Consider the following 26839-nt stretch of genomic DNA (forward strand, 5'->3'; position numbering starts at 1 on the left):
CATCATTGATTTATTAATTTTACGAGGCTTCATTCCTAGAAAATAAAATTATATTAGGGGAAGTGTACTGGTTTTGGCCACCTTAGTACCTAATTTGGCCAACCCTGAAAATGCATATTTTCCAAAAAAGATCGATCAGTTTCAACAGCAAAGACAGATAAGGGATATATCTCCTGTTAGAGCTAATGAAACCCTCGAAAATTTCTTCACTTTTTAAGATACGCGAAAAACTGGTCAAATTAGGAACATGGCCAAAACTGTTACAGTTACCCTATTACAAAAAAAATCCATCGGAAAAGTACCAAATCCTTGGATAACGTAGAAGAAATATTTGACACTTGTTTGTTTGTTGATACCGGATGAGTGCCAATGTTTTTCAATAAATCAAGGCCTACTGTGATTGAAATATGTAAATATTTTCTACCTCTTGAATGTCAAAAAGGCACTCATTTGGCCGCCATTATCGTGCGCAAAATACTGGATACACTATTCACTCGAGCAAATCGCATCCCTACCTCCTGACCACTTCTTCATCTTCACCGACAGTCTTAGACTACGTTCAGATTATGAGCTATATCACTTGATATAGAGTATCTTGACATCAGTGTTTGTACATCTAGTTTTCACTGGAAATAATGCATATGGCATCTCATGTCAAGATTCGCTATATCAAGTGATATAGCTCATAATCTGAACGTACTATTAGTTCCTTGTAGGTTGTTCGGTCAATGAAACCGATTAAGCACTCGTACACAGGAAAAAAAATCATTGATAGAATTAAAAAAACCATTGGTAAATTTAAAAAGTTGCGTTGGTTCTTTTTCGTAGAGAGTTCCGTATGGTCAAAATAAAAGTACGCCAACTGTTGCAACAATCAGGGTTCAAAAGTTGTATGACGCTCTATAATTAAAAGTTTGAACATTCAAAACTAAATTGTAGAACTGTCAGATGAAAATGTACGCACTGTAGAAAATATAGTAAAATATTTTTATTCAGAAAAGACTCATTTTCCAATTAAAGGTTTACTTCTAGCCCCCCTCTCGTACCCTTTATCTTTCAATTTTGACGTAGGACTTACGTCTCTCTTTACTATACCGGGTGTAATTTCAAAATATTCAAATCGACCGCGTTACGCTGTGTTGAAAGATTTTAAACGTTAATAGCATTCGTCTCAGTGGACGAATTTCTGCGGTAAGCCCCTCAATCGACAGATTTCAAGTATGCCTTCCATGTCCATGCTTGATAAGACCCGAAAAACTTGTTTCAATAGGCATGAAACTGTTTTCAATGAAAAACATTGAGCTCAAGGGAACCTATAAATATGGGTACCGCATGATTCTTGCATCATTCCATTACCACGTTCTGAGCAGCCGCTGGGTCTGCCGAGAAGCCATAAAATAGCGCAACGCGATTTTTCCTTTCATTCTGACCGGGACAAGCGAAGCAACTGCATCATCGATAGAACAGCACTTTTAGTAGGGAATGAAGTCTGCACCGACCGCTTTTTCGGCTCGTCACCATCGAAGCGACCATCATCATCCGAAACTTAGCCAGCACATCAGCAGTCCACCCTACAGACCCGACAAAACAGCAATGCTGAGCAGATACCGGCAGCAGCAGCAGAGTCGAGCCGAGACCGGCCGGCATCGGTGCTGAGCCGAGACAGGCTGAAGAAAAGCCACATGATGCAGCATGTATGTCCAAAAAACAAACGGTTCTTCCGAGAGCCAATAATAGAGATCAATATCAATGCTTTCAATACCCTTCGGGATAGAAATTGTACTTGGGTGCCAAATCCAATATTCTAGAGATAAAATTTTATGCGTGATTTTCATAAATAGCGTCAAAACTAACAGTAGATATTTTTTCTGATTTAACCGCGAAGTGGACGAAGGACTTCGCTTGACCATGCCTTTGAAGATTCATTAGATGTCCAAATCTCTCACTTAATCTTATTTGGATAAAGAAAACACCGATTACAGCTAAAACATTAATAAACTATCAATCGATTTTTCATCAAATGTTGGGTTTTTTGGCATTGATCAAAAAATATCTAGATAAACATTGTTTGCTACTGACCGCACACAAAGCGAACGTGACTGAATGATCGTCCCATGTTACCAATTCTAAATCTTATCACCCGAAATCCCATGTCCGGGTGTTTCCTTCCTTCTACTTCTAACAATGTTGTCTCAGAAAAGAACACGTACTTCCCACCTGAACTGCAATTCTAAGCTCGCTTGCCCGGCTTATTGGCCTGTATCTAGCGAAAAGTCCCTTCTCGAACGCGTTGATGATGATGACTCTTTGGCTGTCAAAGAAGCGGGATATAAGACACTAGCTGATTGGCCCACCAATTGGGAAACAGAGAAGATTCAAAATAAGGTATATAAGAAAAGTGCATTCGCTCGCAGAGCATTCAGTCTTTTTTATACCATCACTAGAAATTCGCGGTTATTTGAAAAGATCGTTTTCTTACTTTTTGCACTTAGCCGAAGCAAACAGCCTTTTTCAAGGCTCTAAGGGTTAAAAATAATGTTCTCCTTCAGTCGCTATCGCACGGATTAGAAGGCCCTTCAGTGGAAAGGCTGAGATACAGTCTACATCCCCTGCTGAGCCAACTTGTGGTTTATTTCAGGCAGTCCTTCAGTGGGAAGGTTGCCACTGTCGAGGTTAATATTTCGTGACCGGACAGATACTTCCTGAATTTTTTGATGATTCTTGTTCGAGGTAGATTTGATTTCTGTGTCGGTTTGATGAGAAGATTTTGCCAAGGAATGGTATGCAACCAACGACGAACCGACGTGTCACTGGCGCTCTCTGATTGTCTCAAACTTTTTAACGGTCATTCGTTTTTGCGGGCGATCGCTCCTGTCAAATGAGCTAAGACACAACGCCGCTGCAATGTTAATACACGTAGGTTGGTGGCTGAGCTACGAAAACTTCGCGAGCCATTATGGGGGTGGCGGTAGTGCTCGATGATTTTTCATCATGGCGTCGTGGGCAGCAAATTTGAATTATTGTCCATGGAGTGACACGTCGGTTCGTCGGTGATGCAACGCCGATTATTTATCCAAAATAGTTGATGTGAGAAATTTGGACATATTATGTATCTTGAAGGCATGGTCAAGTCAAGTCCTACGTCCACTTAGCGGTTATGTCATAGACATTACCCACTGTTCGTTTTTTAATTAAAATAAACAAATCGCAATGAACAGCTTATAATTTTATTCCATGATCGCATGTATTTTTTCACTAGTTGTAAATCGCAACATCTCTTACAATACGGTGGACCTTTGTACATTCCAGCTTAGGATCCGGTCCGTAGCCAGGATGAGGGAGAGCATCGTATCCATCTGTGGGTTTTGCGCCATGAATCCCCTGTCGGTTATCTAAAAAAAGAAAGAAAAATGTCTTAAATATTGTCAACCGACTCCGGTGCTTCAATTCCTAATTTTTGCTCACTAAAGTAACGAAGCATGATCTACAACACTTCATATTCTTGTTTAAAAAATGGCACCTACCTTTGTATTTCGTGATCAGTGCCGATTTCCACTGCCACTTTCATGCTGTCTTTGTTCGGGCATTCGACCACCCGGTGGATTTTCAACTTCTGCGCGGCGGCCCTCAAATTGGTGTTTTTTTTTCTCCCCTGTAGTGTGGGTCATTCAGGGCTGAAATCTTCCTTTATCGTCCCAGGAAGCAAATTAAATTGTTCGGCGGGACATTTCTGCCGTTTCTGCAATTAAACAACAAAAGTCTTCATAAGATTCTATCGAATGTCTAAAGATACACTCCGGACTACTGGACATTCATAAGAAATCAGAATAAATTCAATTTACTTACCATAAGAACGGTCCTTAAGTCGGCTGTTTTTTTTTTTCATATTATTCGCCAGGAGCGAGCCACGGAACAGAACAGAGGCCATCGTAACTGCCCGAATAAAAAATACCATAAAAAAACAATAACTTTTTTTGTTACCATAAGAAAGAATACATTAAAATTACAATAAAAAGTTATGTGATCTTCACAATAAAATTACAATACAATATATTGTGCAGCACCATAAAATTTATTGTTTTTGGGACTTTTACAATAGAATCATACGGTTGTTAGTTACCGTAACAGTAGAAAAATCATTTTTTTCTCATACATTTTGAAACCCAAAACAATTATTTCTATTGTTCTGATATTGTTACATTTTTTTAAACTAAGCAATTGAATTTATTGTTTATCAATTGTTTTTCATATTAAAAGGACTTATTGTTAATAAATTGCAGAACAATAAAAACAACTGTTCTTTTTTTATTGATTTTGAATTGTCATTCAATTAAAATACAGTAAACTAGGATATGATTTATACTGAAATAATTATTTTATTTCCTTAAATCACAATTTGTTTTTCACAACTTTAAATATATATTTACTTAATTACAAATATAAGTACAACTCATAAGGGTTCAATAACAAATTACATAACGTCAAAAAATAAATATAATGTCGTATATTATTTTTACTCATATACGTTCTACTTTTTAAATTGACAATGGTAGTATATGGACAAACCTACAAACATGCACTTAAGTTCTGTTCAAAAACTGTGAAAAAATATATAAATATCGTTTTATTACAAGATTAATAATCTGTGGAACATACTAGATCATCTTGGAAATAAAGTTCTCCATGCTAAACATTGCTATCATGTAACTTGCGTTTATCCAGCATTATGTAACAAAATCCTTCTACCTCATCTCATTTTCCTTGTCCTCATCCACAGTTCCAGTTCCTACACTCTAATTCCACCTACTTCCTGCCGCTGCACCATTTGGTTGAACAGTTTGATTCACAACACTAATGCGATTAGGTAATTGCTATTATTTAGTGAAGCAATGTAGTTTCCACCGAAGGTGGAGTACACATCCGCTTAAACTACTATAGTTTCGGGCTAGTTCATAGCGTCTCCCTTTTTTTAAATTGGTTCCTGGACATACACTTGCCGACCTATGAAAGGAAAAACTTTAATGAGTTTTAGCATTGAAGCACATTGAAGGATAAGGGGCGATTCAATGAATGCGTCTACTAATTTTTAAGATTTTTGGACCCCCTCCCCGCTTTTTGGTATTCTTAGTATACATGTACTGTCTCCCTTAAACTTTGGACTTTTTTGGGACAAATAAAATACGACGGACTTAGTAGAATCAATTTGGTCAATTGATGTAACTATTAAGAAAACATTTTTGTTGATTCTTAAGGTAGATTACGAACATGGACAAATAAAAAAAACCTACTAGGAACATTGCAAACGTAAAACCATATTTTCACTTACCATTTTTTGGTTCTACCACAGGTGACCGTCCTCCTGATTCGGCCAATTCGTTTGCGGTTTGCCTTCCTTTTATTCCTCGACGACGGTTGTACCAATTTGGCACGGTTCAGTGAACGACTTCTTTGACCTATTCAGTTCTGCACCTTCTTGACTAAATCGCTGGCCTCCTGGAGGACCGTATTGAACATGTTGACCGTCTCTCGGAATTCACAGGCGTACAGCATTGAAAGCGTTCACTTATATATTCTGAGTAAGATAAGCAACGACGAACTGGTTCCAGCCGACCCCGGCCTACAATCAATGAATTGAGAAATATAGTTTAATGTTAACAAGTATATTCAAAGGCATTTTGACATTTATTACCAGACACGTAAAGATGGTAGAAAAATATATAATAACCTGAGAATAATAACGATAAAAAAACAAAATACAGACGAATAAAAAGCAATAATGAAAAACTCAAAAGGAGAACAAAATAATTACGTGAGAAAGTACACTGAAGTCGGTTTTCAAAAACCGGAGTAAAAAAAGACTTCATCAAAAATCGGTTTTCACGTGTTCTCCTGAAAAATCGCGTTTAAAAAACTTGGTAGAAATTCGCATAAATCTTAAAGTCCGCGTAAAGATAGGCGCCTAAAATGATCCGCGTAAAAAGCGACCCAGTGTAAATTAAGAAAAAACAGAAAATGAAAAAAAGTGAAGAGATGATCTTAGTACCCTGATTTAATGGAATATCAACATTAAAAAACTTACAAGTGATTTTGCAGAGAGTTGTATGATGTCAAACTTGCCTCTGTTCTGTGTCCCTTCCATTTCCGGAAAGTGCAGATTGGTCGATACACAGTTTTTCGAGGGCGCAATCCTTTCGGCGACTGCCATTAATGTAGTTGTTTCTGCTGGCTGTGAATCCGAATTCTTTGGCAGCGTACATAAACTTAAGTTGCAACCTAACCAGCTTACAATATCTGTTGGGGTTTCTGCTGGAGCTCGATCACCAGCTGCCGTCGAATCAATCAAATTGCACTATTATTCTGCATCTGTAAACATTTATAAACAGTTTCAGGGCTGTATTATTCAAATTATTTCACTTCAACTTACCTTCTGTTAGGAATTACAAGAAGATTTTCTTGAATATTTCGAGTCATGAATGCTTCACGCTGGTGAATAACTGACACCACAACCGAGGCCACTCACACGGTGATTGAAAAATAATCAAAGTGGGATATTTATATTCGTAAATCTTTCGGATCAGCTCAATGGAAAAAATGTTTGTTAAATTTATATTTATTTGGATTTCAATTCCCGCGCGTCCTTTTTGAAGCCAAAACCGAGGTCAAAACAAATAATTTATCAGGTGCCAGCAGGATTCTCATTATCTGGTAAACGGTTTTGAAAATATCTGAAAATGTATGAGAAATCTTATACATTATTAAGTTGTAAAACTAAACAATTTTGCCGATATTCTGGAGGATATTCTTACCTATATTTTCTGTCATGTATCGGGACCTTTCATTTGCCAGTGTCAGCGACTATCAATCCAGTGACGTTGTCGGCGAAAAATATAGCTGTTTTTTAGGTTCTGTTAGAGGAATAAAACTTCTCGAGCTTTTTCAAATATTCATAAAGAGCTCCACGCTCCACTATTAGAAAGCGCATAAATTACTGTGAGAAGAAAAGCCCAAATGCAAAACCAATCGCTATTGAATTTCACAACAACAAGAAAATCTGTAAATTCGTGGTATGAACAATAAACATCATTGAAGGAATATAAATTATTGTTATTTTATTGTAAATACAATAGACAGGATTCATCGTTTAGAAAATCATACAATACAAAAACAATAATTTTTATTGTTACTTATAAATTGTATTGTTTTTTTACAGTTTACACCATGACACTTATGGTTTATTTTTATCCGGGTGAACTTTCTAAAACGCAATGCGAACTCGGCAACCAGACAAATTTTTCTCGCGCGCGAAAGGTAAATAATGTAAATAAACATGGCGATGTCCTCAACAGTGCGAGCCACCTCGTCTGAACTATGGGCGAATAGTAAAATAACAGGTGGCCAAAAAGATATATAGCTCACATCAACATTTCATTAAATATATTGCAGGTTGCAGTGGAATGTCAGAATGCATGAAATCTGGCTAGCAAATGTTGAGGAACGCCTGAAAATCTTGCAACCAGTGTTGTTGGCAATGAAAATAAAAAGGTTTTGGTGCTTCGCAAAACATTTTTTACAGTCTTGGAGGAGTCAAATGAAATCTTTGGTTTTCAGCCAGACTATATTCCAAGAAATATCAAATTTTCAAAGCAGTAAAATACTTAGTAAAACACGACAAATTTCACTTCAAAAACGTATTTTTTATTGTCGTAATTATACAATTAAAGTCATTTCTGAAAGTCTGGCATCACTGGCGCGCTTCGAAAACAAACAAACGGACAGCTGACGTCTAATCGTCCAAAAGATATTTTAGTTACTAGATAAAGATTGTCGCTGTCGTCGCTGTCCGGAACATCTTTTGCTGGCGAGGATAGGGGAGCTAAATGTCAAAGAAGGAAAATCCATACGATTTGACAGGTATGTACCACACATGTTTCGGACAGCAGAACAAAGGGAACAGTAGCGACAATCTTTATCTAGTAACTAAAATATCTTTTAATCGTCCTTCTCTTTCACGCTCATAGGAAGGATATGATTGGACACCAAAAAGTTGACAGCTCGCTGCTTGCATTTTGGTTGGAAACTTCTTGCAAGATCTTTGCATTTCGCGTTTTGGAAGAAATTTGCAATATCTACATAAAACTAAAAATGCACTAAAATCACTTAAATGCAATAAGAATCATTCCAACCTTTCTATAATCTTATGCTGTATTATTATAGTAAGGAAATTAATCGGAGACATTTTTGGTCTCGTATCGTTTCCGGCATCCATAGTGCAGTGAAATTTTCTTATTTTTTTCGTTTTGTGCCGTTTGTGCCAGATGATTTGACACTTCTACAATTCTTAAGTTCAGAGTGGAAACTTTTAAATTTACACGTTTAACAAGTAAAAACACTTTCAAATCAAACACATTGCTTTTACTGTAAGCAATCTAACTTTCAAAATTGACAAAATTAAACACTTTTCAATTGTAGAACACAACATTTTTATTGTAATCAATGTTTGTTTTTTCTGTGTATCTTCTGAATGGGATACGGAAAGCTTTGATTGCTTTATCAAAACGGTCTTATACAATCACCATGGCTTGGGTCCCTTCTCATTGCTCGATCCCGGGAAATGAGAAAGCGGACTCTTCGGCTGAGGCGGGCGCTTTGGAAGGTGATATTTACGATCGGAAAATCACCTTCGATGAAATTTTTTCATTAGTTCGTCAGGAAACCTTGAACAGCTGGCAACAGAAATGGACAAACGGGGTGTTGGGTAGATGGCTGTATACAATTCGCCCGCAGGTGTCGAAGCGTCCATGGTTCGAAAGAATTGAATATGCCCATTCCCTTGTCTGTCGTACCCCATTACGAATGTCTTCCGTTAGTTGTATATTTCAATGTCTGTCGTTAATCCCTTCCTGTTTGTGGGTGATATCAAGATCTGTTTTGGCGACTTCAATGCGAAGATAGGATCCGACAACTCGAACCATGAGCGCATTATGGGGCGCCATGGTCTCGGAGAAATGAGCGAAAACGGAGAGCTGTTCGCAAAATTTTGTAGTAATAACGACATGGTGATCGGGGGATCGCTCTTCCCTCATCGACCGGTTCACAAGGTCACGTGGGTCTCCCATGACGGCTTTACAGAAAATCAAATCGACCACATCTGCATCAGCCGAAAATGGAAACGGAGCCTTCTTGATGTACGGAATAAACGTAGTGCCGATATCGCGTCTGATCATCACCTCCTCATAGGCGAAATACGCCTGCGCATTGCGCGAATTCGTCGGCAGGAGGAAAGAGTTGGACGACGATTCAACACACGCCGACTGGAAGATGCCACGGTGAAACGGTCCTTCGTTGAAGAACTGGAGACGCGTGCTGCAGATATTCCGGAAGGTGGCAGCGTGGAAGACCAATGAACCACCATCAAGAATGCCTTCATCGCCACCAGCGAGAACAATCTAGGCGAACTGCGCACCCAGAGAAAACATTGGATCACCGATGAGACCTGGAGGAAGATAGAGAAGCGAAGAGAAGCCAAAGCCGCGATAGAGCGATCAAAAACCAGAGGAGCCAAAGTCTTAGCCCGTCAACGACACGCGGCTCTTGAAAAGGAAGTATAACGCTCATGTCGATGGGACAAGCGAGCGTTGGCAGATTCTCTGGCCGACGAAGGAGAGAGAGCCGCCGCAACCGGAGACATTCGCCTCTTTTACGATATCTCACGACGTTTAAGCGGGGCGAAGATAAATGCAACGATGCCTGTGAAAGATGCGAATGATCAGTTATTGACCGACCCAACTGACCAGCTGAAACGCTGGTTCGAGCACTTCGAACAACTTTTTCAAGTGCCAGCCAGGCCATCACCACCTCGGCATGATCTGCCTAGGATCCGACTTATAACACGCGTCAATACCGAAGCTCGTACATCCGCTCAACTACTGCATCGTTTATTTCGAAATATGGGACACCGCAACTTTCCCGGTCGACTGGATGCAAGGTATCTTAGTAAAGGTGCCCAAAAAGGGTGACCTGACTGTATGCGATAACTGGCGAGGCATTATGTTGCTGTGTACCGTTCTCAAAGTTCTGTGCAAAATTATCCTAGCCCGGATTCAGGAGAAGATCGATGTGACTCTCCGGCGGCAGCAAGCCGGATTCCGTGCCGGAAGATCCTGTGTGGACCATATTGTCACGCTCCGCATCATTCTGGAGCAGGTCAACGAATTCCAAGAGTCCCTTTACTTGGTATTCATTGACTACGAAAAAGCTTTCGACCGTCTCAACCATGAAAATATATGGGGCGCCCTGACACGCAAAGGGGTTCCTGAGAAAATCATCGGTCTCATCAAGGCACAGTAAGAGGGCTTCTCGTGTAGAGCACTGCACAATCGGGTCTTGCCCGACCCTATCCGGGTCGTAGCTGGCGTGAGGCAAGGATGTATTCTATCACCATTACTGTTCCTCATCGCAATCGACGAGATTCCATTGACCATGAACCAAACCGTGGGCTGCTATGGCGCCTATAACCTTGGAGCACCTAAATGACTTCGAATTTGCGGATGATGTTGCATTCCTCGCTCAACGGCGCGCTCTGATATGCAGAGTAAGCTCAACGACCTTGCCGAGCGCTCCTCTTCGGCAGGTCGTTGGATGTAAACACGGTGACTCCTTCCAGTTTCACAGTAGCCGGGCAACCAGTGGAGAATGTTGAAAGCTTCCAATATCTTGGTAGCCAAATGGCGTCAGACGGCGGTACCAAGATCGACATAGGCGCACGGATCAAGAAAGCAAGGGCTGCCTTTGCGAGTTTAAGAAATATCTGGAAAAACAGGCAGATAAGTGAACGCACCAAAATACGAATTTTCAACTCTAACGTGAAATCTGTGCTGTTATACGCTAGCGAAACATGGTGTGTATCAGTGGCTGCAGGTGTACATTAACAGATGCCTGCGGTATATAATTCGGGCCTGGTGGCCTCACAACTGGATCTCAAACAACGAGCTCCATCGTCGTTGTCACCAGAGGCCGATAGCAACAGAAATTCGGGATCGGAAGTGGGGCTGGGTCGGCCACACTCTACGTAGGGGCGGAAACGAAATCTGTAAACAAGCATTAGACTGGAACCCAGCGGGACATCGCAGCAGAGGCAGACCTAGAGGCTCATGACGGCGAAGCCTCAATCAAGAAATAAAAGAAGTCGACCGAAATCAAACCTGGCAATAGGTTAAAGCGATAGCCGGGCAGCGCTCAGGATGGAGATCTTTCAAGTCGGCCCTTTGCACCACCGCACCGGAGGTGTACAGGATCCATAATTAAGTAAGTAAGTTTGTCTTCCTCTCGTTGCTGTCTCCCAAGAATAAGTTGGTTTATCCCGTTTCAGATGCGAGCATCGCGAAGAATGTCAATTTTGTGAACATCAGCATTGTAATTACTTAAAGCCTGTCCACGTTAAATTTCGGACACCCATCTTCCAACGCGATTTTTTAACATTTTTACCAAACACTGAGACTAACTATTTACCCTTTCAAATAAACGAAAGATTTAAAAAATATATATTATTGATGGGGGTCCTCCTTAGCCGTGCGGTAAAACGCGCGGCTACAAAGCAAGACCATGCTGAGGGTGGCTGGGTTCGATTCCCGGTGCCGGTCTAGGCAATTTTCGGATTGGAAATTGTCTCGATTTCCCTGGGCATAGAAGTATCATCGTGCTAGCCTCATGATATACGAATGCAGAAATGGTAACGGGGCTTAGAAACCTCGCAGTTAATAACTTTGGAAGTGCTTAATGAACACTAAGCTGCGAGGCGGCTCTGTCCCAGTGTGGGGATGTAATGCCAATAAGAAGAAGAAGAAGATATTATTGATCGACATTAGAAACTTTTCGAAATCTGAACAATTGAAAATTACAAAAAAATAAAGGCGGTCTTGGGTGGTAGAGGGTGTTTTTGCATCAGAATAAATTAAAAATTAGCTTTTCAATATGCTTCTCCCATCATGAAATAAACTTTTTAGTCCCGCCTTATCTAAGGATCGATACCGCCACGCTTGTCAACAATTTGTCTTTACTGGAACACACACTGGAACTATTGATCATCACTCATAAAAGCGCCGCAATTACTATAGAAATACGTTTGTAGCGATCTTCTGGAAACGATCACGCAATTGATTACGTTGATTTGAGTCTCCTGAACCGGCTTACGATTATTGACAACTGTTTTTGTCTTGTGATGCGCTAGATCCAGTTTTTGAAATCCGTCTACTCCACTACTATGCTAAAAGCTGGTGTCGCGCCCAATTCACCCGATTCTCCAGCCATGGGACCAAAATGAATCCCTTAGGGACACTTGCCTGGCACTCGTCATATCTATCTATGTATCGTATGACATGGTTCTAAAAGTGGCTTTCATTTTCATGAATCTTACGCAGACTTTCTAGGACTCCCAGCCAGAGTGAGGCATTCCCAATTTTCGCCCAATCAGCGCTATTGAAGACGTTTCTCACATCCAGTGTTATCACCTGCCCGCCGTGGTGTATGATTTTCTTTAGTCTCGCCCGGTACTTTTAAGGAAGGAATAAACAAGAATTTACATGGCTTATTCAAGCGTGTTCTACCACAGTGAACTGGCTGAACTTTCTTTCTGAAATGAAAATTATAAGTCGTTTTCGGGCTGTGATTTTTCTTCTTTTGTCCTATCCATCACAGAATGCTAATAATTAACTGCATTTCCCCTCATGCCTTTGAAGGGGTGGCGAATTGTGCGCTGATTAAGCATGATGTGATTAAATCTTTTTAAACATTCATACATATATAATTTAATAGTGAGAACATCACAAGTGTTCAATTACCCAATCAATCAAATGGTAGTTCTGTACGAATGAATGAATGGATTTATTGTTCTAGATGCTTCTTTTTCCCGTGCAGAATATGCCCTTATATCCAATATAAAAACAGAAATACACAATACTCGCTAGCCAAAGCAAATCTTAACATGGAATTGATTAAAAAGCTGAGTAAATACAAGTTGTTCAATCGTGAAATCCGATCAGCCTCTAAATTCTATGAGGACATGATTTTACGTTGTAACAGAATCGCCCATATTATGGGGGTGGACGGCTCAGATCGAAAATTTAATTTAATAAATGGTCCATTTGTACTAGCAGTAATCATTCACGCGATGTATGTCTATACTCTCACTACGTCATCAATTTATTACCGCGAAGATATTGAACAAATTTTGCTTAATGTGATCACGATTGGTCTCTCAATTCAGGTAAGTTAGAATTGCTGTTCCATTATTGTTGAATTTGCTGAAGTTTACATACGTTCCAATTTCAGATGATGGCCAAAGTGTACCTGTTTGTTTATCGTCGCCAGAGTGTAATCGACATCGTTGAAATGAACTTCGAATACTTCAAAAAAGACTTTTTTGACAGCCGTACTGTACAAGCAGCGTTAGCCAACAACGCTGTGCTGACATACGTGATCCTACAGTTGGTCGGAATGTTTTCAATGATTCTAACGTTCCTATTGACAGCCGTTCCTGTGCTGTACAGTGTTACAACATCCAATAAACTTCTTATCTTCGGATTTGAATGGTACCATTCGGACAGTTGGACCGCTTACAATGTGAACGTCGCATTTCAGGTTGTTGTGATGCTTTACATTACGCTGGCAACAATATCCAGTGATGCTGTATTTATTATTTTCATGCTAACGGGCTGCGGCCAAGAAGATGCAATCGCAGCAATGTTGCAAGATTTGAATACCATGATTGAGAACAACGAAAGTGAGCAGCGGATGACAGAACAGCTTACGAAAATTATCAAACTGCACCAGCATCTTATGTTGTACATGTCCAAGTTAGAAAAGTTATTCAACGGATATTTCCTCACGACAATAGGATGTTTATCGTTTTGCATGATTGTTGCTTTATTTTCGGTCATACTGGTAGGTCAGCTTTGCATTTTAAGTTGTTTGAACGCTTTCTTACTGTTCTGTTATTTCCAGATCAAGTGGTTCATGGGAATAGTGTTGATTCTTTTTGTATCGAGTCAGCTATTTTACGTTTGCTTGCTTGGTACTTTTTGTCAAGTAAAGGTCAGCTGAACGAAACAAATGATTGTTTGAATTGCTTTCATACTATTAATTGTTTTCAGAATGACGAATTAAATCACGAAGTATGGTATTTCAATTGGTATAAGTTGTCCGTGCGAAACCAGAAGTCGTACCTGCTGATGCTGAATGCTGCGCAAAAGCCACTTAATTTGACGGCGATCTTTATGCCACTTAATATGTCGGCTTATTTGAGTGTAAGTATACTTCAATGACTTAACCAATTTTGTATTAACAGTGTCTCCACAAAAAGTTCTGATATAAATCCGGTAAATATTGAGGAAAGTTATTTTGTTGTCCCACTGAGTTCTCCAGTGGAAGTTTTGCGGACGCCGCTCCAAAATGTTGAGCAACCGAACATGGGAAGTTTAACTTTTTGAATTTTGTTATTACAGTAGATGTACCAGTCGTGGTTAAAGCACCAGTTGTCGCACTAGTGCATTATGACTAAAATAAAACTCCCTCTGAAAAATAAGAAATTGCCAATAAAGAAATCAGCGTATAAACAATATAATAATATAAAATGTCCACAAATAATGCAAAATTTCCACAAAGTAAAAACAAATTCGCACTTTTAAGAGGAAAAATTGCAATTATAGAAGAAGAATTTCCCATTAAAATGTTCCACGGGAAAACCCTTAAAATTCCATAAATAAATCAATATTAGTAATAAACAATCACAAATTTTCCACAAAAAAATAAAAACTTTCGACGAAAATATAGATAAAGAGCAATAAAAAAAAATATAAAATGGCCATAAAGAAATGTAAAAAACAATAAAACTGGGCATTTTTCGACAGATGAACCCTTGTGGGCTTCGTGGCCGTGCGGTTAGCGACGTCCATCGTCTAAACGCATGTGCTAGGAAGTGTGGGTTCGATTCCCGCCCCGGTAAGGAGGAAACTTTTCGTGATCGAAAAATTCTCCACTGGTCCACTGGGTGTTATGTGTCCGTTGTCTCATGCTAGGTGTTAAGTGTTCAGTCTGTACGACCTCTGGTCGAAGACGGTGTTCCTGTCTTTTTTTTTTCTTTGAAGGCGTTTAAAGTTCATCAAAAATTCTATCAATTTTATTGCTTCCTTATTTTTTATTGCTCTTTATTGATTATTTTGTGAAACAATTTTAATTTTTTATGAAAAAAAATATTTTGTGGAAAATTTTGTATTTTTTTGTGGAACATTTTGATTTCTTTATGGAAAATTCTTCTTTTCAAATTGTAATTTTTACTTTTAAAGCTCTAATTTATTTTTGTTTTGTGGAAAATTCTCAATTGACAATTTCCACATTTTATCTATTTGGTGGGCCACTGGGCCAGATGCAGTAAATTTAACCACAACTTCCTTTTTTGGCTCTATAAGTCCAACAAAATGTTGCTTTTTAGTCTCAATTCATATCATTTCGGTAGATTGGTATGTAGGGATTATGTCAGAACCAAAAATCATGCTGAGACCCGTTCCAGAAATGGCCAACAATGGCGTTTCTTCGAACTGACCCTTCGGGAACCGGCCCGAAAAGGACAGTTCAATATTTTTGCTCCACAATATGGGTATCAAACTTCAGCATTTTGGAAGACTAGTGGAACTATGACATCCAGATATGATTCTGGGGATATTAGCCACACTGTGGCCAGTTCCGAGGCCCATGAGGAAGCCTCCAGGAAAACCAAAATCGTCCATTTTCAAAATATCACAAACTATGGCAATATGCAGTGGGGGAGGTAGCCAGAGAAGGGCAGGGAGGGGCCGTCGCCCCCTCCCTTAAATGGCTGGAAGATTGAACGGGTACTGAATTGAATTCCTTTAAACATGTGCACTTTACGATCCAATCATATTCATATATCATATTCAAAAACTTATAAGGGTATCCAGGATCCATAATATATGGAAGTTCAAAACAACTCGAAACATTTCGGGCTCAAGAATTCTCCGGAAAGTTATCCACAAATTCATCTGAAATCGTTCGAAAATCCTTTTAATGTAATTGTAATTCCTCCTTATCTAGAAACCCTTCAGTAAATTTTGATTAGGAAATGCATGAGAATATTCTTTGAAGATTTCTTTTCTTCTCTCCACGTTTTACTTCTAGACATTTCTTCGGCTATTCTTCCAAAAATATCTCCGGAATTTCCTTCAGGAATGCATTCGAGAGCTCCTTCAAGAATACATATGGAATTTCTTTCCAAAATTCCACCAGAAGCTTCTTCAGAAATTTATGACGGAAATCCTCCGATTTCGCTCCACTATTTCACTTGGAAATCTATAATAAATCCTTCTAGGAACTTCCCCAGACATTCCTCCAGGAACTCTTCCTTAATTTCCTCCGGGATAACTTCCAGGAAATTTTCCGGGAATACCTTCATAAATTCAATAGCGAAATCCTCTAGGATTTCATTCTGGAATTCTTTTCGCAATTACTTCAGAATATCCTTCAAAACTTCCTCTAGAAATTTCTCCCGGAATTCGACCAAGTATTTCCCCGGAAATTCTTTCAGGTACTTCTCCAATTGTTCTAATTTTTCCACGGAATTCTACTAGAATTCTTTCCGGACCTCACTCGAAATTTACTCCAGGATTTCATTCGGAAATTAATCTGAGAGCTCCTCCAGGATATCTTACAAGAGTTCTTCCAGGAATTTCTTCAGAACCAACCCCCGGGAATTCATCCGGTAATTTTTTCAGCAATTCATCTGGGAATACTTTCAAGATTTCATCTGGGAATTTCTTCAGATATTTCTCCGGAAATTCCTTTAGGAACTTATCCAAGAATTATTTCAGGACTTGCTTGTGGGAATTCCTCCGGAAGTGCTTGTGGAAGTTCCTCCGGGAACACCTCCATGAGTTCTTCCAACAATTCCTCCGGGAATCCCTCCAGGAACTTCACAGGGAATTCTTGGAGGATATTTGGCAGGAATTTCACGGGAAATGTGATTTCGGAAGTTCCCCTGGAATTCAACTTCGGGTATTCTACCGGATTTTCCTCTGAAAAGGCTTTCTTTCAGGAATTCATTTAGGCTTTCTTTAGCAATTTATCTACATATTTCTCCACAAGCTCCTCGGAAAATTTCTCTGGGAGTTCCTCCAGGAATTCCTCCGGGAGGTCCTTTAAGAACTCTTCCAGGAGTTCCTCCTGGAATTCTTACGGAAGTTCATTTGGGAGTTCATCCAGGAGTTCTTACGAGAGTTCCTCCAGGAATTCCTCCGGAAATTCTTTCTGCAGTTCTTCAAGAAATCCTCCAGAAGTTCCACCGGCAGTTCCTCCGAGAATTCCTATGATAATTCTCCGGGAATTCCTGCAGAAATTCCTCCGAAAACTCCATTGTTGATTTCAATTTCGGTATAATTTCTGTTTAAATTTTTGGTGGAATTGCTGAAGAAATTCTTTGAAATTTTCACAAGAAATTATTCGAAACTTTCACGGAGAATTTTATGGAATTTACACAAGAAATTCGAAGATTTTTCGCGAAATTCTCAGGAATGTTTACTGGCAGTTCTGTGGAATTTTCACGGTGCGATTTGATAGCAGAGAAGAAACTCGACTGGTTAGGGAAAGAGCTTACAGTAGACAAGTTTATTACATTTTTAAAAAACGCAACGCTTACTTTGCTAACATCCCCCTTAAGCGTGAAGTTATATAACACCTAGCTTCTTCCTGTCTTCGGTATGCTTCGGACCAGATAACGATTTTGTTTGAATGTCAGTCGCTTCAGATGCTACGAAGACCAACTTGATGGTTTTGTCTTCGACTTGCTCCCGTACGTAGTGATGTCTTAAGTCGATATGCTTGCTACGTGCCGAGTAGCCAACTTCACGTTCTGCCAGGTTGATGGCACTCTTGTTATCGCAATGGATCACCAAAGCACCGTTCGTCCCGTGAAGCTCGCGGCGGTGCTTTGTCGTACATTACCAGCAAATCAATTTGTGACTGGGGTTCGGATCCGCACAGTCGCATCCCACAGGACGGAGAAAAGTCCAAATCGAAGAAGAGCATCTACACTAAATCGGTCCCATCGAAGATGACGCTCAAGCTGAAGGATGGCTTGGCCGTCGATCCTGATTCCGGTCTAGATGACGTGGCCCATGTGTACAAAAAGCACAAAGATGTGTTTACTGTGTGTACTGTGTACTTAACAAAGTCGACATTCAATCGGACAAAAACTCGTACTTTAAGATGCAGATCCTGGTTGCAGATAAGGGCAACAAGTTCTGGTTTTTCCGCTCATGGGGTCGTATCGGTACGACCATCGGTGGTAACAAGGTGGAAAATTGCGATACATTATTGGATGCGATGAATTCTTTCGAGCACCATTTAGAGGATAAAACCGGTAACAATTGGACCGACTACCGCCATGGTTCTTTCCATAAGCATGCGGGAGCCTATTACCCGGTGGACATTGAATACAATAATGAGGAAACCAAATCGTTGGCCGAAAACAGTAATATTAAATCCAAGCTAGAGCCAGCGGTACAGGACCTGGTGCGAATGCTCTTCGACGTGGATATGATGAAAAAGGTGATGTTGGAGTTTGAGTTGGACATGGAGAAGATGCCACTGGGTAAACTTTCGCAAAAGCAGCTACAATTGGCAATGAAAGTTCTTACTGAGATATGCGATTTGATTTTGAACGGTGGAAGCTATCCTCAATTCACCGATGCTTCGAATCGCTTTTACACGTTAATTCCACACAACTTTGAGGTGGAAACTCCAGCGGTTCTGGATACAGTCGAACAAATCAACGAAAAGCAGGCAATGCGGTAAGTCTGGTCAGCAGCTTTTGCAGCAACCCTGAACCGGCGCATTGGACAGTGGCGAAGAGGATACTTGAGAGGTACGAAGCACGAAAAGCTCACGTACACACGGACCGGAGAGACGAGTTTCCATGGCTACAGCGATGCAGATTGGGGCAACGATCCCGATACACGACGATCCGTAAGCGGGTATGCGTTCCTGGAGAGTGGTGGCGTTGTCAGCTGGAATTCGAATCGAGAGGCAATCTACCGTTGCACTTGAAGAAACTCGACTGGTTAGGGAAAGAGCTTACAGTAGACAAGTTTATTACCTTTTTAAAAACGCAACGCTTACTTTGCTAACACGATTTTTCAGATTTTTTATGAGAAACAGCACGAAGTTATCTGAAGAATTCCCTGCAGAACCTATAAAGGAGCTCGTGGAGGATTTCCTGGAGTAAATAATGGTGGAATTTTCGGATTACGGACATAATGCCTGGAGCAATTGTCGAAGGAATTCATGGAGAAGCTTGCATATTGTTTTTTCCTGAATATTTTATAATAAATATTATTTCAGAGAGGATTTGTTTAGGATTTCAGATGTATGGTTCTAGTTTTCTAAAACTCATGGAAGAATGCAGGATTTTTATAATTGTTATAGCCAATTTTATATTCTCTCTGAATACTAAGTTCGTTAATAATTTTCTCACTTTATTTAAAAATATTTGATGAGCAATAAATCATGCATTTTTAAATCCATTAGTGTTATAATCATTATTGCGTTGCATTGTGGGCGTGAATGCGTCACGTTCATTGGCGTTGCGTTTTAGTACAAAACGCAGAAATCAACGCCCAGCGCGAAGCGACGCGCAACGCGCTAATGTGAACCAGCATATACTGTTGGTTGTGGATTTGGTTTCGAAGTTTTGGGAGTTTAGAAGGAAATAGTGCCAAGTACTAATATTCATGTGTTTTTTTTAACTACGATTCAAAAAACCTAGAAAAGTTAGAACTTCGGGCACTTTATAGTCTCCAAAGTGCTCAAAGTTGTCTTATTTTTACCTTTTAGACTTTAAAGGATTTAGACTTTCCAGAGGTAACACGGTTGCTGAAATCTGCAAATGCGATCAATTATTTTTTCAGAAGTTATGATAAAGAAATCCGGACTGATTTTAGATTTGGGCGTAACTTATTTTGTAAACAAACATTAAAAGGTGAATTCCAGCTACAGCATTTCTTGAGAAAACCACGGTATGAATCCGATAGAATAGGCTTTAGGATAGGAAAGGAAATTAATTTTGGAGTTTGTTTACAAAATAAGTTACGCCCAAATCGCAAATCAGTCCCGAAATCACGTTTAAATGGATTATGACAAGCCCACATACCTAGAGGTGAGCCTGCCAATGGCTTCAAGCTTCTCTAATAAAGACACAAAAAAGCACACGGAAAATTATTTCTACAAACCTCAAAACATTTGTTGAAATAAGAAGAACCAGAAACATTATGAAGCCTGCTTAATGTATGCCTTTGTTCTTTTTGTGTTTCGCGTTCTACCAAAACGATTCTTCTGTTATAGCTTTCACACTAACAGTTCCAAAAACTCCCGTGAGAGATCTCTGCGTCTTTTTTAGATATAGATGTCCAACTAACCATCATTTATCTTTCTGCATTCACAATGGCATGGTCAGGACAGATCTCGACTGTTGGAGAGTGCCTTACTTCCATGTCTTCTTCTTCTTATTGGCATTACATCCCCCACTGAGAAGCCTCGCTGCTTAATTTTCATTCAGCACTTCCACAGTTATTAACCGCGAGGTTTCTAAGCCAAGTTACCATGTTTGCATTCGTATATCATGAGGCTAACACAATGATACTTTTATGCCCAGGAAAGTCGAGACAATTTCCAAACCGAAAATTGTCTAGACCGGCACCAATAATCGAACCCAGCCACCCTCAGCATGGTCTTGCTTTATAGGCACGCATCATACCGCTAGGCTAAGGAGGCCCCTACTTCCATGTAAGAGGAAGTAATTAATTCAATATCAATATCTATAGTTAAAAATGGCAGTGATGCTATTCTCATATAATAGTCTACCCTTGTAACATCTACGAATTCATGTGAATCGCTCAATGTTAATACTAGTACCAGAACTGTTGTGCAATTCAGCATTTCCTATTTGACTCGGAATGTGAATGCGCCTCTGGCAATATGGGTATCAAACTTCAGCATTTTTCAAGACGAGTGAATGTATGACATCCAGATACGCTATTAGCCACTTTGGGGCCAGTTACGAGGCACTTGGGGAAGCCTCTGGAAGCACCAAAAACAGCCATTTCAATAAAAAAATAGAAACGGGGGAATTATGAGAATCACACATCAGCATTTCGCAAGACAAGAAGAATCATGACATCTAGTAACGATTACGGAGATATTCTTCACTCTTAGCACATATCTAAAGTCTTTCCATGCAATAACATAATTTTGATTTGCAGATGCTGGAAAATGCCAGTTTTGGTTCCCCCATAGGTTTCTCTAAGGGCCTCGGAACAACAGGGTTGCCAATTTCCCCAGAATCATATCTGGATGTCACAATTCCACTCGTCTTCCAAAATGCTGAAGTCTGATACCTATATTGCCATAGTTTGTGATGTTTTGAAATTGGCCGATTTTGGAGCCCCCCAAGGGCCTCGGAACTAGATCCAGGGTGGCCAATATCATGTCTGGATGTCATAATTCCACTAGTCTTCCAAAATGCTGAAGTTTGATACCTGTTTAGGAGTGGCACAACCCACCTGGCTACAACCCTGGAATCAGAGTGCACTGCTGTGACCTATATATGAAAATATGGAACGAATTTCCAGCAGCATTCAATTGTTTCCTCTGCCATACCAGTCGAACAGCAGATAACACGCAGCTCAACTGATAGCAGAACGATCTCGTAGGTACAGTGCTATGTATGTAGATATATCGTAAGGCTAGGATGGTGGTGAATTTCACTGCCGATGGCAATATAGCAGTAAGAGAAGGAGCTGACTCTCTCAGAGCCCGAGATATATCATCGCACCGCGCCGATCGAGGTCGTGTGATGACGATTAGAATTAAGATTTCAGTTGCAAGTAAACAACCCACCTACCGTGTGTGGAGGATCCGCGCGAGGTCAATTTTATCCGTTTTTGTGTATAGCCCTAAGTTCAATGTTAAATTAAATGTAATAAATAAATATGTTAGTGAAATTATTCCTATGAATAAATGTAGTGTTGTGCCTAAAATGTCGCGTGTGTGTTGATTTGTTCGTGAGAAAAGTGTCCTTGATAGGCAGACAATTGGCAATTGGAAGGCAATTGAATTGCGCCACCAAAAATAATCCCTTCAAGTGTTGGAGAGCCAGGAAATTTATCGAAGGTATAGAAGGGCAAGTCGGTTCCTCAACATTTTTGGTCCTACGAACCGGATGATTGGACCCTGGTGAGGATTTGAAAAGGACTAAACTGGATAACGAAGCCTGCGGCAGGCTCGGATTGGCGCCATCACAAGTAGACTGCATTGTTAATCGCTATACCTCTACATAAGAAGTGAAGTCGCCATCGCACCTGGAATTTTGGCACAATTGATTCCACGCCATCATAGAACAACACTACAAAGGACATCCAAGGATAAAGCACCGATCCTCCATCGCATCTAGGCAGAAAAAACTTCGTTTTTGGACATGAATCGATTGTCTTGTTTCCACAGGTGAGTTGGAACAACTGCTATATGTCCATTCGAAGCTGGGAGATTGCGCCATCCTAACACACGCTGTTTTCGGTGTTTTTTTGTATCCTACAAAATAAACTGTACTTGGGGTGCCTGGATTTTCTGAGTTGGATATACATTCGAGGAACAAGTTATCTTTAACGGACGGACTCGGGCAAAAACAATCTTCGGATCACGGTATTTAAGCCTTTGGACCATAGGACGGACAACTGATCCAGCACAGGATTTACTTTTCCAGGTAAATATATTTTAGATCAGTGTATGTCCAGCCTTTTTGCTAGTGTCTCCGCAATACTAACGCCCAAATTTCGACGTATTTCCTCTACAATATCTATTATGCACTGAGCTGGAAGGAAGGAACTCACATACGAACATCAGTTTGTCAATCCAACGGGATATTTGGAACCTGAAAGCGGACAAGGACATCACCCCGTGAGGCCAAACTTCATTCTGGTCGTCTGAGCCGAGAATAGCTATTTTCGTGAGATGGATTGACGCATGGCAGGAAGAGGCGGCATCAAGTCTTGTTTTGTTGGTGAGTGCTACAAAAGTATATGTCTCCGAAGCGGGACTGCAGAAAATACACGTTTGTAAATGAATTTTTTGAATCCTCTTCATTTGCCACGCAATCCCTGAGCAAAACTGTTCGTCATTAGAACAATTGACTCATTCTGCCGCAAATTTTGGATGCTTGGATGGTTTGCTGAACGATTCGTGTGTGGATTAGTATCGACATTTGTTGCACGGGTTAGTTTGAACGGTATATGTTCTGCCGAAGCTTTATATATTGGATACTACATGGAAACTTTCCTCTTTCTGGATCCCCATCGGAACTGTGAATGAATGACGACGTGGCTGTGAATGAATTGCGGATGAATCATATTGAAATCGAGTTGGTGCTGCTGTTTGTTCTCATAGGTGAGCTACAACAGTATATGTCCGCCGAAGCTAGTCTCTGTATACTACAGTTGGTTTCCTCCTCATCTTTCCTTATTGGTTGAACGAGTACGTACTGTGCTACAACAATTGGTGGTGCGTCACAACGGAACTGGTTTAATTTGACTGAATTGTGGAGGACTGGAGTACAACGTTTGGTTCTCTCAGGTAGGCTTGAACGGTATATGTCAGCCGAAGCCTTGGACATTTCGGATATCTACACCATTCACTTCCTGTATTTATCGGTTCGAGGACGTGCGACTGCTATGGCGCCATCCCGTGAGAAGAAGCCGCCTGCGCTGAAGCTGTTGATGGTCCAGCTGAAGAACACCCAGACATCCATGGACGACATCTGGAGATTTGTGGAAGGCTACGAGCGGACAACAACTGCAAGTCAGGTCAACGTGCGCTTGCTGAGTGTTGATGAGTTGTGGCAGAAGTATGGGGAGATTCTAGCAGATATTCAGGCACACGATGATTTCGAAGATGAAAATGAGGCGTTCGATAAAGCGAGGCTAGTGTATAGTGATAGGTACTACTATTGTAAGGCGTTCTTGATGGATAGGGCTAAGGAATTGCAGGATCCAGGGGAAGCCGATCGTTCCGTACGAGCTAACGAGGCGTCAGCGCATGGTCATGGGACCCTAGACCATGTACGATTACCACAAATCACGCTGCAGGAGTTCAACGGAGACATCGATGAATGGATTAGCTTCCGTGATCTGTTCACTTCACTCATACATCGGAAGATAGACCTGCCGGAGGTGGAAAAGTTCCACTATTTGAAGGGATGTCTGCAAGGAGAACCGAAAAGCCTAATCGACTCGTTAAAAATCACGAAGGCCAACTATCAAATAGCGTGGGACTTGCTGCTAAAACGATACGACAACAGCAAGCTTTTGAAGAAGCGACAGGTGCAAGCTTTGTTCAATTTGCCAACGCTGTCCAAGGAATCTGTAGCGGATCTGCACACTCTGATCGACGGTTTCGAAAAGGTCGTGCAGAATCTGGACCAGGTGGTCCAACCGGAAGATTATAAGGACCTTTTGCTCGTTAACCTACTCACTTCTCGACTAGATCCGACAACACGCAGAGGTTGGGAGGAACATTCTTCAGCCAAGGATCAGGATACGCTAGCAGATCTCTCGGATTTCTTGCATCGTAGGATCCGAATTCTTGAATCGCTTCCAGTGAAGGCATTAGATTCCAGGACTTCGCTTCATGCTCCACAATCATCGAGACAGAAGGCGTCAGCTGTGAAGGCCAGCTACGGTTCTATACAATCGTCTGGGGGACGATGTGTGGCGTGCAAGGAGAACCATCCCCTATACCAATGTTCTTCATTCCTACGGATGTCCGTGCGAGAAAGAGATGCAGTGTTAAGAACGAACTCCCTGTGTAGAAACTGCTTCAGATCGGGTCACATAGCGACAGACTGTACGTCCAAATACAGGTGTCGTAACTGTAATGGTCGTCATCATACAATGGTATGCTTCAAGCAGCGGAAGGATCGTTCACCTAAGATTGTCGCTGCTGCTGGCAACAACAATCCTCCACGAACGGAATCTGGTGATGCACCCGTTCCTTCATCCTCCCAGGTGGTTAACATGGCAGCCACCGATGCAACAGTGTCCGGTTCTACCCATCAATTCTCCTCCAAGGTTTTGCTGGCTACGGCGGTCGTTATCGTGGAAGATGACGAGGGTAGTCAGTTTCCGGCTCGTGCTCTTTTGGATTCCGGCTCCGAGAGTAATTTCATCGCCGAACGATTGAGTCAACGCCTCAGGTCACACCGAGAGAAGGTTGAGATCTCGGTACTCGGCATTGGACATGCTGCTACGAGAGTGAAGCATCAGATCACTGCATTGGTCCGTTCGCGAGTTACGGCTTACTCGCGGAATATGAATTTCCTCGTCCTCCCAAAGGTTACGGTGGACTTACCTCCGGCAAAGGTGGATACACAAGGATGTTCGACGCCCAATGGGATAAAACTAGCAGATCCCATCTTTTTCTGTTCAAGGTCAGTGGACATGCTACTGGGTATTGAAACCTTTTTCGATTTCCTTGAGTCTAGCCAAAGAATTCCACTCGGAGACCAATTACCGACACTAAACGATTCGGTGTTCGGATGGGTGGTCTGCGGAGGCCTGCTAAACCCACACAAGGCCTACGCATCAACTGTAGTACGGCAACTACAAAGGTATTAGAGGAGCTAGTCGCACGGTTTTGGGCTAGTGAAGAAGTTGGAAATTCCAAGGTGCTTTCATCTGAGGAAAAATTGTGCGAGGACAACTTTCGGAAGTCGGTTCGTAGGGAACCCGACGGGCGGTACTCCATTTCGCTGCCAAAGGATGAAGACGCAGTTTCCAGGTTGGGCGAGTCACGGGACATCGCATTCCGGCGGCTTCAAGGCACGGAACGCAGATTGGCGAAGGATGCCAGTTTGCGGGAGCAATACCATCAGTTCATGGCGGAGTATATCCAATTGGGACACATGTCGAAAGTGGAGGAAGCAGGAAATCTCGTGAAACGATGCTATCTGCCGCATCACCCTGTCTTTAAGGAAGCTAGCACAACTACAAAGGTCCGTGTTGTGTTTGACGCATCGTGTAAGACGTCGTCCGGTGTCTCGCTGAATGACACGCTTCTAGTAGGACCGATTGTACAGGAGGACTTACGATCGATCATGCTCCGAAGTCGAGTGAGGCAAATCATGCTGGTGGCCGATGTGGAGAAGATGTTCCGGCAAGTCTTCTTGGTTGAGGTTGATCGGTCTTTGCAATGTATTTTGTGGCGTTTCGACCCAACAGATCCCGTGGGCGTGTACGAGCTTAATACTGTGACGTACGGGACAAAGCCGGCGCCTTTTCTCGCAACACGTACGTTGAACCAGCTAGCGATGGATGAAGGAGGGCAGTACCCAATGGCTGCGAGGGCAACCACGGAGGATACGTATATGGATGACGTAATCACGGGCGCGGATACGGAGGATGCCGCACGTAATCTATGTCAGGAACTCAACGAGTTGATGTCAAAGGGAGGCTTCAAACTACGGAAATGGGCATCCAATCATCAGACGGTGCTGCAAGGTGTTTCCGCAGAAAATCTGGCGATCTGTGTGGCGGAAGGAATTGACTTGGATCCGGATCCTGCTGTTAAGACGCTGGGTTTGACTTGGTTGCCGATATCCGATCAACTGAGGTTCCAGTTTTCCATTCCAACTTGGAATTCAGTGACGCAGCCAACCAAACGGCAAGTTTTATCAGTGATCGCTAGTTTGTTCGATCCTCTAGGACTTCTAGGTGCAGCGATCACAACGGGC

At 41.3% G+C, this 26839-nt stretch overlaps 2 long non-coding RNA genes across 2 annotated transcripts; one reads left to right on the forward strand and one right to left on the reverse strand.

Moving 5' to 3' along the window:
* Nucleotides 1–4447: 4447 nt before the first annotated feature.
* LOC134225519 (uncharacterized) lies at nucleotides 4448–7083 on the reverse strand. Its single transcript, XR_009983264.1, has 4 exons — nucleotides 6425–7083; nucleotides 6080–6363; nucleotides 5327–5617; nucleotides 4448–5001 (listed from the first exon to the last, which is right to left on the reverse strand). It is a non-coding gene; the product is annotated as an uncharacterized LOC134225519 (long non-coding RNA).
* A 14569-nt stretch (nucleotides 7084–21652) lies between these two features.
* LOC134225521 (uncharacterized) lies at nucleotides 21653–23629 on the forward strand. The gene is made up of 3 exons (XR_009983266.1): nucleotides 21653–22560; nucleotides 22713–23116; nucleotides 23500–23629. It is a non-coding gene; the product is annotated as an uncharacterized LOC134225521 (long non-coding RNA).
* The last annotated feature ends 3210 nt before the right edge of the window (nucleotides 23630–26839 follow it).

This window comes from Armigeres subalbatus, chromosome 3, assembly GCF_024139115.2.
Source record: "Armigeres subalbatus isolate Guangzhou_Male chromosome 3, GZ_Asu_2, whole genome shotgun sequence".
Lineage (NCBI taxonomy): Eukaryota > Metazoa > Arthropoda > Insecta > Diptera > Culicidae > Armigeres > Armigeres subalbatus.